Here is an 8578-nt window from a genome sequence, read left to right as displayed (position 1 = left end):
CTGGAAAGCTGAGCTAAAAATCATTTTGGAAGGGTGCAAATCAGGGCAAAAAATGGAGAGCAGCGCTTAAATGTAATTTCAAGATGAAGTCATACATTCATTCCTGCTCTGTGGGCAAACTGTCAAAAGAGCAGAGGACAAGCAGCTGGTAGCTCTAAGCACCAACACTGAAAAGGAAAAGATACTCTAAAATGAGGAAGCTTATTATAGAGACATCTAAAAAGAGCAGATAATGAGGTAAAATGCTTCTAAAACTTATCCTAGAAACTTAGGCCCTGAGAATTCTATTCCCACAACACAAAGCTACCATTACTTCATCAGAAGTTTAAAGGAGAATGTTAGGAGTGAAAAAATCCACACCCTTAAAAGCAGAAGCAGTATTCATTTGAGAAGATGATAAAGGGTTGTAGCAAATAAAATATCAGTTGTGGAGAAAAGGATACAAGGACCAACTTGGTAAAGACATAAATAACACAAAGACATAAATGCTTATAATAAAAAATTCAAATATACTAGGAAGCTTAAGTAAGATGAACAGGCTGAGGATGGCGGGGAATTGTGTCAAGTGGAACAGTCAACAATAAACTGAACACAAACCTCTGAGAAATGCTATTTTTAAAGGCTTTTCAGATCTGTGGATTCACCAAACTACTCATCATATAAATGATCTACTGCTTGACCCAGTCTGAGCATCAGAGAAATAGGGAAGAGTATAGTGCCAGGGCCACAGAGGGTGACTCAGGTCATCATGGGAAGGACAAATGGGTTACTCTTGACTGGCTGCAGACAGATTGGTGAAGAACTGTAATGAAGACTGAAATTAATATTATGGTTGAAATTATAGATAAGGTATGAGCCAAAGGTGAAATTTCACATATCTTGTGAAATTAGGTGTTCTTTGAAAGTATCGGTTTGTTCGTAAGGCAAAACCGATCTAATCTAGTTCTCTGTTTTTAATGGTGGACATCCAACCGCAGTATTATGACACAAAATCTATTTGGATTTTAAAAAAGAGGGCCTTCAACAAAAGCTGCAGAAGTTTTCCCTCTTTCAAGAGAAATAATCATTGTTTCTATCCTGCTGTAACTACATTTATTAACAAATAAATACTGCAACAGTTAACTGAAAGTCTCAAAGGATATGTGGTTGCACATGTCATGCACATGTTTGTAAAGGATAAAGGAAAAGAGGTAAATAGGGAAAAAATTTTGCAGAGGATATGCAGTTATTTTGGATAGTTAAGTCTAAAGCTGCTATGTAGAGATACAGGAAATTCACAGTGCTAAAAGACTGATGTATTCAGGGCTGATAAATGGTGATTAGTCCACATAAAAGAACAGGAACTCTAACCTAGCTCTCCATGTTTAATGATGACATACAAGCACAGTATTACCACACAGAAATTAAAGTTTAGGATCATTTTGGGCACCTCTCTGAAAATGACAGTGATGACTTTTTTTCAGCAAGGCATATGCACAGTACAACTGTGGCAAAGTGAAATGAGTACTTTTGAGAAAGTCCACAGAACAAAATCAATCCAGATGTGTTATTCCAAACTGCCATATTGCATTAATTATTTTGCAATAAACTTTTAAGGGAAAAAAAAAGTAAAATGCAAAATGCAAAAAAACCCAACCAAACAAACAAAAAAACCCCCAAACTTAAAAAACGCACCACCAGCAAATGGAGCCAAGATTTGTTTTGAGTGAATTCAAACAAGATACAAAAGTCACCAGTGAAGTTTCCACTTTCTCTGTCATCTCCAGTAAACCTTTCACTTTTGATTTAAAAGCTCATTTAATGATGTAATTACTTTAGAGCAGTGATATGTTGAGCAGGATAGGTGAGTGACTGCACTGAGATTTACTGCAAAGCAATAAGCAATATTACTGCTCAGTATTCTTGGAATGATTTGCCTTCAGTATACTCTTTGATTCTTTTCAAACTGCTTACTCATTTAGTTCTTGCTAGCTCTGTTGGCTGACCTAAAACTGCCATTTTCTGATGAACTATAAAAGCTGAAATACATTAGGTTCAAGGCTGATTTTTCTTCCATTTAAGGGAAAATCTTTTCAATCCTGAAGCGCTAAGTTTTCAAACACTGTACTGCACTATTAGCAACACCTAGCCACTCATATTTGCCTTGTATGTTCTTAACTGGTTATGAGACCACTTTCTTTTTCTCTCTTTTTTTTTTTTTTTTTTTGCCATTTCAACTCTGTTCCTATGGAGATGGTAATCCAGGGACACAATCCAGCCCTAATCTGTTTGAAGTAATTAAATATCTGCTTCTACCTTCTTTGCTCAAAGAGCAGTGAAGCTTTGTTTTGTTTGCTTCTTTTTCATGAGCAGTACTGCCAACAAAGACCACCACAAAGCCCTTTTATTTTTTTCCCTGTAGAAAACATTTCACACAAGATGTCCGTGAAATACATTCAGCATTGCCATCATTGCCATTAGAGGTGAGAGATGTCTGTAGTGAGTGCTGGGTCAAATTTCAGTTAAGCTGCCCCAGAAATACTGTGGAGCAGAGATTTCTAATTTTTTGAAGGCTAATGCACTTCAACATGAGACTGTCCTTGCCATACCAATACACTTCCTTCTATTCTTCATCTCCTTCCAGGTTCTTGCAGAGAACTCCAAATGGAGTCCTTGGCACATTAAGCTGCTAAGCTCCAGCCTTTCTCTGCTGATGTGGAAAGAGTTTTTCAAAGGCTTAAAGACTGAGTAGTTTACTCATGGGAACACAGCAGCTTAAACTTTGCAGCCCTGCAGCCTTTATACCTCACCCAACTTGAACTGCATTGCAGCATGCTGATGCTTTCTCTCAGCCACTGCCATAGTAAGGCTGGTACCCTGCATTTACCCAGAGCAAGCCAACAAAGATATCAAGAAATGGAGACCCAGCTAACTTTTGACTATTGCGGTGAGTATTTGGGTGAGCTAAGAGAATGAGTCAGAAACATGTATTTCATCAATCTGAAAAGGAAGATTATGAGAGGTAATGGCCTTAAGTTACATCAGAGGAAGTTCAGGTTGGATATTAGGAAAAAATTATTCTCTGAAAGAGTGATAATGCGTTGGAACAGGACACCTAGAGAGGGGGTGGAGTCATCGTCTCTGGAGGTGTTCAAGAAATGTGTAGATGTGGTACTAAGGAACATGGTTAGTGGGCATAGTGGGGATGGCGAGCAGTTGAGGTAGATGATGTTGGAAGTCTTTTCCAACCTCAACGAATCTATGATTCTATGCACAATCAATTATAATGGTAAATAATTGTTATAGCAACAGAATATGCAACAGTAAAAAGTAAAAAGTATTGTGCTGAGTCTCAAACCACTAACACTGAACTAAACGCACAAAACAAATCAGGCATCTGTGTTTGAAGTTTATATGACATAAATACACCTTTCGTTGTCCTGGTAAAATCTCTAGAAGATGATTTATTTTGAATATCAATCAGTTTTTAACAAGCTTATATAAAATGCCTCTTCTAAACATCTGAAGGTTTTTAAGAATGAGATAGCTTAGTTGACTAAAGCACGTTTCTTATCAGTTTCAGAAAGGTAATAATGAAAAATGTTAAATAAGGCTTTTACTTTGCCAAGGAGGCAATTTAATTAACCACACAATTTTATGAGAATCTAATCTCCTCCTTTTCACCTTTCCTTGTTCATATAAAATATACAAAGAGAATAGGCAAGGTACTAAAAGTGCTTTACTAAAGTTCAGCTCTTAATCACAATCATTACATGTATTAAATATTTTCGGTGTAAGATTTTATGCATGTACTAAACCATTGGACACTGAAAGAGAGTATAATCATGGTTTTCCCTTAAGCTTTAGATTCCGAAATCAGTTTGAAGAAGATACAGACAATTTTGCTTCTCTAACTCCAGCTTCTGAAAAAGGACAGTACATAGATCCTGAGGGATTTCAGTTATTTGAACCTAGGCCAGCGCACATCAAAGCCGTAATTAGCTGGTGCCATGATAAGCTAAAAAAAACGGAGAAAAGCTTTCCTAAGGATAGAGTAGCATTATTTCTCAGTATGATCTCTAAAACAACTATTGTAGTAAATTGCTATTATTCTACAATATGTAGAGGTTGAAATGTTCTAATAATACAAAGCTTGTAAAGGCTTTAAAGTCTGGTGTTGATTAGGTGGTCAATTGACAAGCTAGACAAGGTTTGCCATATCGCTCTTATCAAATCAATTTTTACCTCCCTAGAGAGCAGACACTGGTGACATTCTTTGCAGAGCTAGATGAGACAGAAGCCCTTCAGTGGTGCATGGATGCTCAGCACCATGGTGCTGTATAGAGCACTGCTTCCTGGTCACCAGCACTGTACTTTCCTTTCTATACCTTCTGCCTGGAGAAGCAGTGCCTATGTCAGAGGGCACATGCAATGGAGAGGAGGTGGAATTTCTTACACTATAATCTGATGGCACCACACTGAAGGTTCCCAGCCTTGGTCTCCTCTGGCAGTGGATCAGTGGTGACTATCAAATAGCTGCAAAAAGTGGCAGTGGGGCAGATTTTGCTATGGATGCTCTTAACAACACTGTGGCCCCTGTGGCAGGAGTAGAAACTGAACAGGGCAGAGAACCCCCAAAGTGTTTGCTGCTCACCTAGTTCTTTTTATTCTCATTACTCTGCTCATCCCAAAGTAATTATAGTGCAATTCAGATCTGAAAATTAATATTGGGAAATTTCTTAAACCATATAGTCTCCTGGACAGCAACCTCTTCTCTGTTTCTGTTCAACATCAGAACTTGAGTCCATTGCAGCAGAAAGAGTAGAATTAAAATCACAGAATCATACAATATCCTGATTTGGAAGGTACCCATAAGGATCATGTAGTCTAACTCCTGCCTCCACGCAGGAATTTAGTCTGTAAGCAGCACATATTTTACTTTCTCCTTTCTGTATTTCAGAAACTCTTTCTTCAACTTGTATGGAGCTTGATGCAGCTCACACTGAAAATCTTGAATGTCTTTGAAATGTACTTAATTCTCACACTAAACAAGTGGTAGGTACTTTTGGAGAATATCTCTTTTCAGGATCTTGTCTGGATTATGGATTGTTCAGGATGCCTGGCAGCTATTTCTCTTCTCTTACTGAAATTGTGTATTTCCTGATCATACGACATTTCTCTTTGGTCCATGACAAAATGCAGAAAACATTTATGAAACTAAAAGAACTACGATTAAAATAAAATTTTGACTATGGTTCGGGAAATGATTGGAAATTTACTTCACTAGAAACACCTAAATTATTTTGAATTCATCCTAACTGTAACTTTTCCAGACTGGTAACCAGGAAACCAGCCCACCAACTTCAATATAAGTAATGCGTCACTGATGAATCCCTTGAGAGTGAGCTAGTCACCATAACAGCAAGAGACTTAGTGATTTCATATGTTTAGAGCCTACTTCTCTAGGCTACTTGTAACTGTATGTGTTGGACTCCAACCAGATTGTCCTTTCTGAACAGATCATCTTGATCTTTGATGATGTCTATCTTACATTTGTGCCCACTATACGCTATTATACACTCCCCAGGCTAAATATATTCACTGAGTTCCTGCAAAATCCTGCTCTTGTAAGAGAGAGAAGGAACTGGAAGCGTTGAATACCTCCTACCAAAGGGAAGATGCAGTTTAATGTATTGCTTCTCTTACTATACAAAAGGCAAAATTTTAAAGGGTTGTTTTAAAAATCTCAATTACATTCCCCAAATTTTATCTCTGTTTTCACAGTTTAGCTGCAACAGTAACACCAGTATTCTTTTTGTAAGGATACACTGCTCTTGAACATTCTTTCCTCCAACATTAGCACTGTTTTTGCTATTTACAGGGTCTTTTATTTTGGTTTAAATAAGATATTTCTTCTCACCGTCATAAAAATATTTTCACCTGTCTTCAGTTTGGATTTCTCTGTCCTTTCCACCCTGAAGATTTACATGCCAGTCCAACTGTATTGAAAATACTGAAATGTAAACAATTCTTGTGTCACTAGTGTCATTCTTCTTGAGAAACTCAGCAAGGAAAATGGAAGGCTTATTTTTCTCCTGGCAGCACTTCCATTTAAAAATCTCTGCTGTTCTTTTTTTTTGTCATTGTGGTGGTGCTTTTTCCTTTTCAGGTGGTTTTTTTGTTTGTTTGTTTGTTTGTTTGTTTTCAGAACAGCATTCTAGGATGCTGAAGAATAAAATAGTTCAGGGAGGAAAATAACAGTAAAGAAATACACTGTCCACAGACAGCTGGAGACTTTTTGGAGCCAGATATTTTGCAAGTTTTGAAATATTCAGCTAATGCCTTTGCCTCAATAGTGTCTCTCTGAGCTTGTATTGTGCTTAAAAAAAAAAAAACAACAAAATACATCTACTGTTAAACTGGAAATATCAGCTCACTGATATAAAATGGAGCCCGTTGACTTTTTGTCCTGTCTCTATACACTGCCAGTGGCTGCTCAGCAGAACTCCACATTGAATCTGAAGTAGGTCTGGAGGTGCTGCCATCACTGAGTTCAAATCAAACATCATCTAAGGAAAAAAAGTCTTGAGTTATTTCAGAGACTTAATTTTGACCTGCATATGCTGGATTTTCATGTTATAACTGCACATTGTATATATAATCTGTGACATTATTCATCGAACTATTGGCTCCAACAAACAGATAAAGGCTGCTCCAGAAGCAATTACTCCTATTTTATTATATTGGCTCGTGGTGTTGGTGAGATGGCAGTGGAAGTTGAACCTTCTCACCAGTGCTCCATTATATGTTGTTGCAGTGTGACAGTTGGCAGCAGAGGGGCAGTCTGACAAAATGGCGTCTGACATGGAAGTGCATATGGAGCAAAGATGTGCCATTCCGTTCTTCCATGTGGGAAAAAATTGCAGGCATTACCATTCATTGATGCTTGCTGAACGTTAATGGAAACCAAACAGTGGATGTGAGCACACTGAGGCAGTGAGCGGTGCAGAGAGTGGCAACAGTGACAGTGGGTCACTTCCACTGGTACAGATATTTACAAGTGTGGCATGTAGACTTTTGATCATCACTGGCAGAAATGCACAGCAAATGGTGGTGGCTATGCTGAAAAAGTTGTTTTGTAGCTGAGAATTTATCAGTAGTGTAATGTAGTATTTTTGTCTCTCAGTTAAACATGAACAACCTGCAGATCTTCGCTACTCCAAGTTACTTTGGATATGGGCAGAACCACACGTAAAATACATTAAAAAGTGACAAGAAGACTAGAGTTAAATTTTGAGCCCATTTGCATGATGGATGAAATTCCTGGTGATTTTCTTGAGCCAAGCTCTTACTCCGGAAGAAGCTGTGCAGGGAGCAGAGACAGCAAGTAGGCAAATCAGAGGCAATAAATGCCTCTCAGACACACAATATATTTTTCAACTGAAATGTAACTCAGAATTTTAAAAGTAACAGAGATCAAATTTTATGTGCAGGATTTAAATAAAAATCAGTACTAACAATCTAGCAGCCTAGTGCAGGTTAGTAGAAGTGCCTAAAATACGATACCTAAAGAATTATTGAAACAAAATAAAACAAAAGTCAACAAAATGAACTAATGACAACAACAACAATAAACAGCAATAATGATTACTTTCTTTTTCTTATTCAAAACTCTTGGCAGCTGAAGACCAAAGGAGAAATAAGAGAGCTGACATGCCGCAATAAAACTGAGTAGTGAAAAGAATCTTTATTTGGAGATTTTATTAAGTTTGAAGTACAAGGCATTGCACTTCAGCGAGCTGAGTTGTTGTGTTTCTTGGCTATTCATGAGAAGAACAAATTGACAGTGCTTTTACCTGTTATTTAGTTAATCATACAGTCTGACAAAGTACAAGATTTTCGTGGCTGGAAAAAAGAACACGACAAAAACCTGCTTGCTGTTGAGAATACTTGAATGCCTTGTGCTAGAGAAATCCAAAAACATCTGATATTTTATTTTCCTTCCATTTTCATAACTGTACCAATTATTTTGATCATCTGCCATTTAGAGAAAATGTTAATAACATACCGCTGCCCAACTCAGCAATCCAAATTTCATCCAACTGAAAAAGAGACAAAACTAACAGCTTTGTATTTTTATTTTTATGGTACTTATCTCCATCACTTCTTCTGAATTTTGATTTGTTGCAAAAGACTTAATCATATGATGACTTAAACACAGATGCTGAAGTGTGGCTTCCTTCTACCTGAAATCTGCATCTGAACGTTAGAGAGGTAGGCTTGTGTTAAGCTTAAAATGGGTCCTATCCGTGGAGATATAATTTTAAATCGGAGGGCACTTATTCTATACGTGTAGCCACATATCTGTAAACATCTGTCTGCTTTTTCAAGTGCAACTCAGATGGAAAACATGAAAAAAGAATCTCTCACGTTACTGGAATTTTAAGTCCTCACAAATCCCTAAGCTACCTTTCCCGCTAGGTCCAACCAGCTAAACAAAGATTTGGAGTCTACAGAATTTTAACACACGGCTTTCATATAATCTTCTCAGTGTCTATTCACATTAGAAAGCTCAATATGTTAATAGAGGAGATAGCTT

The sequence above is a fragment of the Tympanuchus pallidicinctus genome, unplaced genomic scaffold (assembly GCF_026119805.1).
Source record: "Tympanuchus pallidicinctus isolate F22 unplaced genomic scaffold, pur_lepc_1.0 scaffold2, whole genome shotgun sequence".
NCBI lineage: Eukaryota > Metazoa > Chordata > Aves > Galliformes > Phasianidae > Tympanuchus > Tympanuchus pallidicinctus.
Note: the sequence above shows the minus strand (reverse complement) of the source record.